Raw genomic sequence first — 13335 nt, 5'->3', positions numbered from 1 at the left:
CCTTGCATCCTCCCATTCTTCCCTCCTTCCCATTTTCCCCTTATTCCCCTCCCCTATGACTGTTCCTGAGGGGGATTACCTCCCCCTGTATATGCTCATAGGGTATCAAGTCTCTTCTTGGTAACCTGCTGTCCTTCTTCTGAGTGCCTCCAGGTCTCCCCCTCCAGGGGACATGGTCAAATGTGAGGCACCAGAGTACGTGAGAAAGTCATATCCCACTCTCCACTCAAGTGTGGAGACTGTTCTGACCATTGGCTAGATCTGGGTAGGGGTTTAAAGTTTACCGCCTGTATTGTCCTTGGCTGGGTGCACAGCTTTTGAAATAATACCCACTGAATAATTATTCAGTTAATATCAACTTTCTGAGAGTGCCCAAGTAGTAACCCCATGGAGGTCTCTAGCTCTTAATTTACATTTGTAATCATTGATAAGACTATGATTAAAAGTAGAGAACAAATATAAGATTTATAAGTAACTCAAAATCAGTATGAAGTCACTTGGAACTAGAGGAGCAAATTAGAATATAGCACATACATAAAACATATGATTTGGTTCAGAGAAATTCAGATGTATAGTATATGAAAAACCATGTCAAAAAAAAAAAAAAAGAAAAAAGAAAAACCATGTCAAGTGTTCACTGCCACTAAGTAGTGCCTCAAAGGCTTGTTCATGTTAAAGAATAAGTTGTCTTTATGGTTTATAAGTCTGAAGACTGAAGTCATCAGAAGACATTAGGGCATGACTTTTCTGCACAATGACTTTAAGAGACATGTTAGCAAACAAGATTGTGTCTAGAGAAGACTGGAGTCTGCAAATCATGTCAATTAAGCACTATTGAAGGATCTGGATCCATCTAGTAACTAGAAAACATCAAACACAATACAAATGCTTCCAACGTTAAAAGTTAGGAACACTAAAAACCCAGCTTAGACCACACTCCAGAGAAAAGTAGGAGCCAGTAAAGTGAGATTTATGACTTTATCTCCGTTTAATGAAATTTCAAGCGATGACAACTCTTTCCAAATGAAATACAGTCACATGACACTCAAGGGCAACAATACATTATTAGAAATATATTGTTAGGTGACTTCATCTTTGGGTGACCATCACAGAGGACTTGCACAAATTAATATGGTGACAGCATCACTAGGTGGTATGGTCTATCAAGACCACTGTTGTATGTGTTTTATTGTTGATGGAAACCCCAGAATGCATTGTAATGTTTCTAATGCAGTAACTCCCTACTATCCATCATGCCTATCTCTTCCCCACACACACCTACAAGTACCTCATGCACATCCACACTTAAAACACCTAATCAGAATTTAAAATGACTTACTAATCCATAGACCACACTTCTGCAAGTCAGAAGCAGTTCACAAGTGTAAATTTTAAAATCAATAACCAGACCTTCAACCAGTAAACTGCAAGCACAAGTCATGTTGTCGGATACTACGACAGAACCATAGCATCCTGGGGCTTGTCACTGTAGGGCTTATAGCTCATGGAAGAGATGATTATCAACAAACTACATAAATGAATTAAGTAACACAACTGTACAGCTGGACAAGCAATCTGAAAAAGAAGTATAGAGAAAGTAGAGGTGTCAGTGATTTAGACCAGGAGTTTCCCTGGGTAAAGGGCACTTAGCTAAGAGTGACTGGAAAAAGTGAATAGCTAAGAAGGAGCGGAGGAATCAATCTAGTAGTTAATCAGAAAGGCTTGGGGCGAGGGAGCCTTGGCAGAACTACAGCATGTACAAAGTCCTGTGGCAGAAATGAGGTTGGTGTGTTGGAATAACTGAAGGAGGGAACCATGACTGAGTCACAAAAGAGAGTTAAGAGACTGAGGAATGGGTTGAGAACGCTGATGTAGGCAGGGGCTGACTGCTGTAGGGTCATGAATTGCATGTGGAGGAGTTTGGCGTTGAGCCTAAGAGGAAAGGAAAACCAGAGATGGATGGATAGTGTGTGTATATCAATGGGATGTGAACCCTCAGTTGTATATTTAAATGATAAGTCTAGCACCCTCATTAAAAAAAGTTTGTTGGTTGAGCAGAACACACATTAGCTATGATAGCATCACAGACAAGCATGCTAAGGACAAAACAATGTCCCAAGGGGCATTTAGGGCAAACTTAGGACTTAGAGATCCAGTTGATAGGAAGGGTTTCCAGACACAATTTTTGTGTTTAGGGCCTATGTGGGTGACTGAATGGCAGCATGATTCACTGGGACAATGCCACTGAAACAGAGCATACTGGCTTATTTTTAAACATGTTGAAGTTGGAACTGGTCTTATGATATTGAGATATACTTATTGGATATTCCATTACATGCAGTCCAGAGCTCTAAGGGGAGGCAAGTCATGAGTTCATCCTACTTTAAAATATCTTACTAAGGTAAAACAACCATAGAAACAATCCTTAGGTATCCTTCAAAGTAGGGACAGCAATTGCAGAGTGCATGTGTGGTTCAATATCAGGGCTATTGACATCTGTCTTGTTGGTGTCATCTGATAATTAAATTAGCCACAATTTTTAATTGCAAAGATAAAGCCCATGGCCCTTGGAGTTGTAGCTAACATGTGCAGCTCTGTCAGCGTTGTACAACTCTGATTCTTTGGATAATGAGATAGTGTGTACACTCTCATGGGAGCTGAAACGACTTCAAAGAAAGCCTCACCTATCTCTCTTTGTTTCTACAGGAAGAAAAGGCAGGACATGCCGAGTGAGTGAACAGTGTGCATAAGGTGAGAAAGCAGTCCCAATTAACTGTCAGGGAGGATGGTAGAAGTGAGCAGGGAAGAAGACTTACACTGTCTTTGATAAGCAAGTAAGTCTGAAGAGAGTTAAAAAAAAAAAGAGAGAAAAAAACCGCAGGCACCAACTATACTGTTTCTTTTCTGACCATTTCTCTCCTCTCTCTCTCTCTCTCTCTCTCTCTCTCTCTCTCTCTCTCTCTCTCTCTCTCTCTCTCTCCTCTCTCTCTCTCTCTCTCTCTCTCTCTCTCTCTCTCTCTCTGTGTGTGTGTGTGTGTGTGTGTGTGTGTGTGTGTGTGTGTGTGTGTACTTCAACTCACATTATCACCTAACCAAAGTTTCACAGGAAAATAAACAGACATATCTAAATTAGGAGAAACATCTCTAGAAGCCAGAGCATTTCTGAAGGAAATCATTCCAGGAGTTTCCTGGGCATTCAAGGAGAATGTTCTCTGGGGCTTCATTAATGACTTACAGAGACTGACCAGATGCTAGCTGGACTTGGGTGTCTCCATCAGGAAAACTGAAGCTTCTTCACAGTAGACTACAGGAAATTTGAAAGCTGCTCTGAAAAAATTCTTCCAAAGCCCTTGTTTTCCTGCACTTGCTTTCTTTCCCTTTTTATAATCGTGCATATTTGTTTTCATTAATTCTGTTCCACATATGCCCTTTGTGGATGAGTATGTCGAATTAGACTCAGAAAGTGGCACATACGAATTACATGTACATACGGTGGGACTGGGTAAATTTGAGTCTTCTGCACACACAAGCAAAGCTGGTGCTGTTTTACAGACTTTCTGTGCTCTAGCCTCCTCTTTCTCTATGGAAAGAATCCTAGACATCTGAAAGCTGTGGGCAGGCAAAGCCACCAGGCAGTGTGAGCATATGTACCTCATCTCCCCTAGGTAGTCCAAAGCAGGACCAGTTAACCCCATCAGTACACCATGGAACGTGTCTACTCTTCAGTCTAGCCTGGTTCCTCAGCCCTTCCACGCTGGGTTTCCCCCATGGTCCATTTCTGCCCTGCCCCAAGGCAGCAAAGGAGCCTCTTGCAGTGTTCTCACTAATTATCTCTGATGTATGGTTGGCAACCTTATTTGTGAGGCTCTGTCTATATCCTGTACTAGGTTGGCCTCTCCCCTTGGGAGATAAGAAAATGTGTGTCTTTGAATCAAAAGATCTGAAAATACAGTCAAGATGTACTCCTGTGATCCCTTAATGTAGTTTAAGCCAGGGCCCCTTTATTGTCTCTCAAACACCATTTCCCAAATGCACCGCAGTGTCAGCCTGTTCTTCAAAGTGCCCGTTCAGAGAGCACTGACGTCTCCAGCTGGAAGCAGACATGAAGGACAGACTCAAGCCTGCTGAAGAGGCCCTGCTTCTCCATGGAGGCCAGGCATGAGAGCAGAACACCTCTGAATTTCAAAGTCTTCTGAGGCTTGCTTCCTGAAGACAGCAGTGCGAGTTTGCTCTCGGCACAACACTGTTTGCGCCAATGACATCGCTTACATGCAAAATTAAGCAAAAATCACACAAGGTGAGCTCACTTGCTTGAGGGAAGCTCACAGATTTGAACATCTGTTTCCTTCTTCCTTCTTCTCTTTAATGTCTTCCTTATTCCAACCCTTTCAACGTGTGAAAACAGTTCTTGATTCAATCGCTGTGCAGAAGGCAGGGAGCATTTGAAAAAAAAAAACTGTCTTAGATAATCTCAAAGAATAATTATATCTTTCTCTCGGCTTTTAATTTAGTCTAGGGGAGCAGGGCAAATGCTCTGTGGTATGGTGTTCCTTGCTTTTCTGTTGCTGGGATAAAATACCGGGGCCAAAGCAACTTACGGAAGGAGTTTAGTTGCACGTACATTTTCAGAGGGATACGGGTTCCTCGCGGCAGAGCGGCAGCACAGCCCAGCAGGCATGGAAGAAAGAGGAGGAAGCTAAGTGATCATATCTGAACCACAAGCATAAAGAAGAGAGAGCAGACTGGAAGTCGGGTCAGGCTATTTACTCTCAAAGCCTGCCCCCTGTGCCAGCAAGGCCACTTCCTAACCGTCTTCAAGCCGCACTGCCAACTGGGGACCAAGAACTCAAATGCTGGAACCTAGGGGGGAAATTTTTTTCATTGAAACAACCACAGGTGCTTTATAAACCCTTTCTATTCTTCCCCTGTGTGGTGGAAAACTCTGTGATCTATGACCTGGATTTCACGCTGCTCCTTTTTTTTTTTTCTTTTTCTTTTTTCTTTTTCCTCTGTGCTGTAGGGGAAGGTGGTCCCCAGTTAGGGAGGATGCTTCATGCCTGCCTCTGTTCTGCTTTCCTTTCCTTGGTACAGTAGCTGAGCACTTAACAGCAGCTGTGGGGTGCTCGAGTACAGCCAACACTGTTCTAGGCTCTAGAGTTAGGCCAGAGAGTGCAGTGTTCTCTTACACCCTAAGAGGAGAAGGCAAGAATTAAACACAATTACAAAGTAAATGTAGGTGACTTTGGAATGATAAGTGTTAAAGGAAAACTGAATCCGAAGAAGTACAAAAAGGTATGAACAAAAAGCTGAAACTTTAGATAGGGTGTACAGAAAAGTCTTCGTTAAGAGAAATGAATTACTGTATGGGGAAAGAGCATTCCAGATAACTCCTTCTGGGGTCTTGCAAAGGCCTTTTCTGACCTCTTCAATACCCTCAAATTTTCTAAAACTGTTCAAGGTCTATGCTATGTATCAATGCTCTCGGGTCTTTCTAAGAGAACGGGGGAGACTTACCAAGTATACTTGGTCTAAAGTAGCAGTTCTCAACCTGTGGACCCCAACCCTTTGTGGGGTGGAACGACCCTTTTACAAGGGTCACCTAAGACCATCAGAAAACACAGATATTTACATTATGATTTGTAACAGTAGCAAAATTATAGTTATGAAGTAGCAATGAAAATAATGGTTTGATTGGAGGTCACCAAAGCATGAAGAACTGTATTAAAGGGCCGCAGCATTAGAAAGGTTAAGAATCACTGTTCTACAAAATTTTTTTAATTCCATGATTTTTTTTCTTAAAACCAATAATGAATGTTTAAATGCACAATACAAATCTATATATTATAGAAAATCTCAAACACACACAACAGCAGGTAAAATGGTCTAATGAGCCTCTGTTCTCACTATCTGTCTTCTGTATTTCCAGCATCCTTCCATTCATTTTTCATTTGCTCTTCACTCCTTGATAAATTTATCCTGCCCTCGGTTTTCTTTCATTCTCTTTCTCTCATTCTTTCTATTTTTAAGGGGGGACAATTCTTTTTTTAAGATTTATATATTTATTTAATGTATATCTGTGCTCTATTTGCATGTACACCTGCATACCAGAAGAGGGTATTAGATCACATTGTAGATGGTTGTGAGCCACCATGTGGTTCACTGGAATTGAACTCAGGACCTCTGGAAGAGCAGACAGTGCTCTTAACTGCTCAGCTATCTCTCCAGCCCCACCCTCACTTTTCTTTGAACAATATTCTGAAACAAATTCCAAACATCATATAATTCCACCTGTAAACATATAAAGAGATGTATAGACTTTGTTTTAAAAAATTGAAGCAAATTGCTAACGTGACATATGTGGATAATAGATACAGGAATATTCATAGAATAGTTCTATATAAGTATTCTTTTTTATTTAGCTAAAATATAATTATACCATTTCCCTCTAACCCTTGTAACACCCTCTCCCCAAATGCACAGCCTCCTCTTCTTTACCCATAGTTGTTACACATGCTTAGACATGAACAAATATATAAATACAAAGTGTTGAATCTGTTTAGTTGCCTTTATACGTATGTTTCTAGGACTGGCCACTTGGTATTGGATAAGGAGCCAGATATTCATCCTTGGGGAAGACTAATTCTCCGTCTCTTGGCAGTTGCTGACTGCTTGGAGCTCTTCAGCTACTGGTGGGGCCCCATGATATTTTCCCCATCTGTGCTGGGATGTCAGCTGTTGGTGGAGTTTTTCTGATATTGTTTAGACAGCCACGTAGTTGAGATTTCCCGGTCATAGCTAGAAGGCACAGTCTCCCAGTCAACTTCTTCATCCTCTCAGGATCTTTCCATCCCCACTTCTGCTGTGTTCCCTGAGCCTTAGGTGCAGGAGTTGTTTTGGAGATATGTCAGTTGGAGATGGATACCCTATTGTCATCAGCTGTTGTTCCATTTGACTAACTGTGGCTTTTTGTGATAGTCTCCTTCTACAGCAAAACCAGGCTTCTTTGATGAGGTATGAAAGCTGCACTTATCTGTCAAGGGGATGTTATCACAGCAACAGGAAAAGTATCTAATACAAGTGGCCACACCTCATGAGTTAGGGGAGTGATCACTGCAACTGAAGGCACTGAGAACTGATCTCCCAATGGGGCAAACATCACCAGGAGTGTTAATGGCTTCCTTCAGAAGGAAAGGCAAGAGACAAAGGCAGGTTTGGCAGCCAGGAGGGATGAAGATGGGGTCTCTCCTAAAGAAACAAACACAGCAGGAAGGGAAAAAAAAGCCTCTTGGCCATTTGAACCCCAGAAGGGCTCTTCTTTTCAATTTGATTCATTTTCTAAAATTAAAATGACAGAGTGATAAGAGAGAAATCAGCTCTGAGGAGAAGAGATTGCAAAGATATAAAAAGTCTATTGCAAAGTTTAAGACATAATTTCAATAGTGAGAGATGGGGGAAACGTCCTGGGCAGCAAAAAGGAAAAGGAAAGTCTGATGTGGATACACAGAGAGGGAATAAAAAGCAGTAACATAACTAAAAAAAAACTTGAAAGACGTCGAGAAGAGACCAAAGTGTGTGTGTGTGTGTGTGTGTGTGTGTGTGTGTGTGTGTATGTATGTATGTGTACATGTGTGTATGTGTGTGTACATGTGTGTGTATATGTGAGTGTTGTGTGTTTGTGGACATAATTGTGTCATTATTTTCAGGTAGCTGGTCTAGCTAGTTTTCTGCCTTATTTGCTTGAGACGAGGTCTCTTACTAGACCCGGAGCTCACTGTCCATGGTTAGGTTGATGCCCAGAAGTTTCAGTACTCTTCCTCCCTGCATTCCCATCCCCACCCACACCCTAAGTCCCCCAGGGCAGAGGTTACAGATGCACATGGCCATGACCAAACCCAAGTTTTTAATGTGGGTTCTAAGGGTCTGAAATCAGGCCCTCATCCCTTCCTAGCAAGTACTATTACTCTCTGAGGCATCTCTCAGTCCCTATTGTGTTCCTAAGTCACACACACACACACACACACACACACACACTGCAATGCTGAGAGCCAAATCCAGGATGTGTACATGCCAGGCAAAGAGTCTACCACTGAGTCATATCCTCAGCCCCAATTTTCCATACTAAAGTATAATACTTGGAATGACCGAAAAGAAATAATTATTTAATGAAGTCAAGGAAATAACTTTGCTTGAACTCTGAGTGGTCTCTGAATATTTTTAAATTAGTGTGTGTGTGTGTGTGTGTGTGTGTGTGTGTGTGTGTGTGTGTGTGTGTTAGGTGGAGATGACAGGAAAGAAAGAATGTAGGGACTTAAGCATGCTAGACAGGTACTCTACTGCTCAGTTACATCCTCAGCCCTAAGATGTTACCTTTAAAATGTGATATTTGTTCTTATGTTCAGTAAATATTTAAGGTCACAAATAAATAAACCCAGTCATAATGCATACTTCCTCAAGAGACAACTGCCAGTAGCATTGTATTTTGCATGGAGTCCCATATGCCTTCCCTGTAATTAAGATGCCAGAACATATAGTTCATTATGCTTTGCTTTCACCACTTACATGAATGCTCCAACAGCTTCCTAAATTAGCCTCAGTCTAGACCTCCCCATCAGCTTCAAATCCAACTTCCTGCCTGGCGTCCCCACAGGGAAAGGAAGATGAAAATGCCTAAATGAAGGACCTGATCTACATAGACAGCCCTCCTCCTCCTCCTCCTCCTATCTTTTCTCTCTGAAATTAGTAACACACACACACACACACACACACACACACACACACACACACACACACACTGGCTTTTTTGTTAAGCTTCACTCTGCACTTTACTCACTGTTTCTCTTCCCATTCCTGAGACCATCCAAATGATGAGAAATCTCTAGCTAACCCAAAATACATCTCAGGTGTTGGCTGTACTAGTTACTCCCCTGTAGCTGTGAACACACCTGATGGAACAACTGGAGTGCAAAGTCTGGGTTGAGCTCCCGGTTTCTGAGGGTTCAGTCCTTCAAGTTGGGGAAGGTGTGGCACAACAGCTCCGGCATGTGGCATCAGGAATATATGGCAGAGGCTGTTCACAACAGAAGAGACCAGACTGAACACACTGACAGGAACGAGGGTCTGACTAGCACCTTCAAAGACCCTCTCCTGAAGCCTCACCCCCTCTGTGAGGCCCCACTTCTTCATCTCGCAAATAAGTGTTGAAACTCTGAGTCTGTGGAGGATCTAGAGTCAAATTTTGAAATGGCTGGCATGTAGAACACAGTCAATCTCCAGAAGCCAAATTTCTATTTCATCTGGACCACTAGATATTTGAGAGTCTGTTCTGTTTACTTTTTTATGCCTGTTTTCCATGGATTTTTTTTCTCCTCAAGAGAGATATAACTTTGGGCAATCACATGAGAAACATTGCTCTAAAAAAAATCTATATGAAAAACAGAAACCAAATCACAATGCCTTCAAGTCAAAGCCCTGCAGAAAACCATTAATGCTGTGAATTCGCAGGTTACGTAGTGAGCCTCAGATCCCCAGTGCGGTGAGGTTGCTTCAGTCCCATGCACTTCTATGGACTAGCTCTTCCTGGACTCTTCACGCATGCTGTCACCCTGGCCTGCACAGCTCTTCCTGCCCTTCACTGTAACACTATGTTGCTCTACTGACTTGCCTTTTATTGAACTACCAGATCCCCCTTTGGACCATTGGATATTGGTTATCTGTATGCTTTTCATATTCTTCATATTCCATCAACCTTTGCAGTCATATTTATTGATTTATTTGCTGTTCCTTGAGATTCTAAGTTCCATTCAGGCAGGACTCACGTGTATCTTATTTGTCACAGTCAGCCCCTGGCACTACAATATTTGGAACTGGATGAATGTTCAATAAATATTTCCAGAAAGAATGGAATCTAAACACTTTCAACTGTATTATATAGGCCTCAATGGTACGATTCATTTTCTTCATTGCTAAATATCTCAACACAGAAAAGAATTATGATGTATTTAATCATTCATTATTATTAAATATTTGATTTTTCCCTCAATTTTTCACATACCAAAATGCCATTGAAAGCAAATATTTTTAGCCATATTTTAAAAGTTTGGGGAAAATAGTTCAAAATGGGAGCCAAGTTAAATTATAAAAAAGTTTACATGAGAGCTAGAATATGTTTCAGATATTAAATTCAGATATTTTGAGACACCAACTTTTGACAAAATGATCAAGTAGCATTAAGTGGTGGCTAATCTTGATTGTCACTCTCATTGTCACTCCAGTCACCTAAGGGAGATAACTCTGGCCAGGTTGGTAAGTGTATATCCTGGAAGGATTAACTGAAGGGGGAAAGCCTTCCAGCAGTGGCCAAGCCTTAGGGTAGATCTAGGGAAAATCTACAGCTTTTTCACTTGCTTGTCTTCATTTCTTACCAGGAAGTACATTGCTGCTGCTGCTGCTGCTGCTGCTGCCGCCACCGCCACCACCATCGCCACCGCAGCTGCCACCACTGCCATCAGTCTTTGCTGACCAGCTTCTTCAGCCTCCCAAGATGAACTGAAGACCACTTGTTCTTCAAAAACCCTTGAGGCTGAAATGCCATACTGGAATTACTGGGACTCCCAGTCTCATAGAATGAGCAGCTGTGAAAAGAAAGCTAGGCGAGGCTGAATGCAGTGATACTGGGCCCACTGAGCAGAGATTCTTGGGTGTAATTCATTCCTCGAGAGCTAACTACTTTTTTGAAAGCATGGTCTCCTTTCCCCCCGATTCCTCCCAAATCATTCCCATCTCCCCAAGTCCACTCCCTTTTCTTGTTCTTTCTCATTAAAAAAAATTGGCATCTAAAAAAATAATATTAATAATAATAAGATAACATAAAAATACACCTGACTCTTATAAAACAAACAAACGGGGTAAGGGAGCCATAGAACAAGCACAAGAAATACACACAGACACAGACACCCACATTCACACATAGAGAAATCTCCAGAAACACAAAACTGGAAACCATAACGTATAAACAAACACCAAAGACCTTCGGGGGGGGGGGGGCGGGGGGAGGAATGGAGAAACGAAACATACAAAGAATTATGAGAGAAAGTTAAAAATAAATAAATAAAACCCTCAAAAACATCACTGAGTTCATTTTTTTTTTCTTTGAGTGTGTTGGCCCTCTATTGCTGGTCATGGGGCCTTAAGTGAGATTTGTATACCCAGTGAGACTCCATTGAAGAAAACTAATTTTTCTTCTGCCAAAGGTCACCAATTGAAAATCAAGTTTGGGTTAGGGATGGAGTAGGGGTTATATCCGTTTTCTCTCTCAGCACTGGGACCATCCGACTTAGACCTGTGCAGGCCCTGTGCGTGTCGCCACAAACTCTGTGAGTTCATTTGTGAGTCAGACCTGTTGTATCTAGAAGACCTTAATTCCTTGCTGTCCTCCATCCCCTCAGACTCTTACAGTCATTCTCTAATCACTTTTTAAAAAAGATTTAATTTGTATAACATATGTATATGTCTCTCTCTCTCTCTCTCTCTCTCTCTCTCTCTCTCTCTCTCTCTCTCTCTCTCTGTGTGTGTGTGTGTGTGTGTGTGTGTGTGTGTGTGTGTATGCTACATGTGAAAGGTTCCTGCAGGGGACCAGAAGAGGACCCTCTGGAGCTCGAGTTAAAGGCAATTGTGAGCCCCCGGCTAGATGCTGGGAACCAAATTCTGGTCCTCTGGAAGGATAGCAGGTGTTGTTAACTACACTTTCTAGCCGCATCTGTTCAGAGTTTCAAGACAAGGTCTCTCACTGTCCTCGACCTTAAGTAGGTTAGGATGGCTGGCCAATGTGATCCAAGGATCCGCCAGTGCCCATTTCCACATTGCTAGGATTACAACTTGGTGTTACTAAGTCTGGATCTTTAAAAACACAGCTCTAAATGAGATATCTCCATCAAATCCCTGAGCCCCCAGAGCTCAGGGAATCCCATGGAAGAGGAGGAAGTAGGAGATAGGGAAACAGATGGGACGGAGGACACAAGGCCCTCCAAAACAACTGATCCGAGCTTATATGAGCGCACAGAGTCTGACGCCACAGGCGCGGGACCTGCACAGGTCTGCACCAGGTTCCCTGTGTGCATACTGTAGCTTTCAGTTTAGTCCTGTTATGGGACTCCTGAGTGTGTGAACAAGTGGGTCTCTGATTCTTGTGCCTTCTCTTGGGGCTCTTTTATTTTCCTGTTGGTTTGCTTGTCAGTTTTGATTTTTTGTTGTTGTTGTTTTATCCTCTTATATTTTATTTTGTTATGTTTTGTTGTTACCTCTTAGAAGCCTGTGCTTTTCTAATAAGAGACAGAAAAGGAGTTGATCTGGGTAGGAGAAGAGATGGGGAGGGACTGGAAGCCGTAGAAGAAGAAAATTGTATCCAGAATGTATTGTATGAAAAAAGAAGCTATCTTTAAAAAAGAGGGGGAAGTAGGCTCTGGTAAGAAACTTAGGTCCTCATGTTTATAATCTAAGTGTTCCCTCCCCACACAGAGATGAATAAGATGTGGAAGTAGAAGGGGATTTTGTAAAGAAGAAAAAGGTCCAAAGGGAAGGGTATGGCAGAATAGGTAAGAGTAAGTATCATACTTTGTCCCATTTGCAGAATCTATAAATTCATATATATCATGTCATAGTTATTATGTACGACATAAAAGCATAAAGGAAACTGTTTTGATGAGGAAAGTAGATTAGTATGCTGTTTAGTGGAGGAGGGAAAGAGGGTATAGGGAAGGGTATAAAAATGCCATCATGAAGCCCACCATTTTGAATGATAACTAAAACAGTTTTAAAAGATATGATTCTAGAAAAGTATGAATAAAATGTGCATATTAAAATGTAAAATATCAGCTGGGCATGGTGGCGCATGCCTTTAATCCCAGCACTTGGGAGGCAGAGGCAAGTGGATCTTTGTGAGTTTGAGGCCAGCCTGATCTACAAAATGAGTCCAGCACAGCGAAGGCTACAAAGAGAAACCCTGTCTCGAAAAACCAAAATAAAAATAAAAATAAAAAAGTAAAATATCAGCACATATTCGTAAGGAACATCCAAATGCAATCATGAACAAAATTACAGTGTTTTAGTGAACAACTGACCATATATACCACAGCTGTACTACAAGATTATATGATCTGATAAATTATAAATGCACTTAATGGTCACACATCTCTCAGAGCATAACCCCATTGGTAGCGAATGCATAATTGTAAATAGAAAAACAACTTTTAAAAAAGACTAAAAACAACCTTCCCAAATTGATCAACAAGTTTAATGAATTCTAAAGATCTATAAATTTTACATACATGAATCCCAGAC

General features: G+C 41.6%; 1 long non-coding RNA gene across 1 annotated transcript in view; it reads left to right on the top strand.

Annotated features, from left to right (window-relative positions):
• The window catches only part of LOC127204564 (uncharacterized), a 30280-nt gene extending 23590 nt beyond the window's left edge, over positions 1-6690 (top strand). Inside the window, exons 2-4 of the long non-coding RNA XR_007832482.1 lie at positions 2707-2834; positions 4041-4297; positions 6585-6690. This is a non-coding gene — a long non-coding RNA (uncharacterized LOC127204564). The remainder of the gene's footprint in view (positions 1-2706; positions 2835-4040; positions 4298-6584) is intronic.
• Positions 6691-13335: the final 6645 nt, after the last annotated feature.

This window comes from Acomys russatus, chromosome 20 (assembly GCF_903995435.1).
Source record: "Acomys russatus chromosome 20, mAcoRus1.1, whole genome shotgun sequence".
NCBI classification, from domain to species: domain Eukaryota; kingdom Metazoa; phylum Chordata; class Mammalia; order Rodentia; family Muridae; genus Acomys; species Acomys russatus.
Note: the sequence above shows the minus strand (reverse complement) of the source record. Positions and strands in the feature narration are given on the sequence as shown.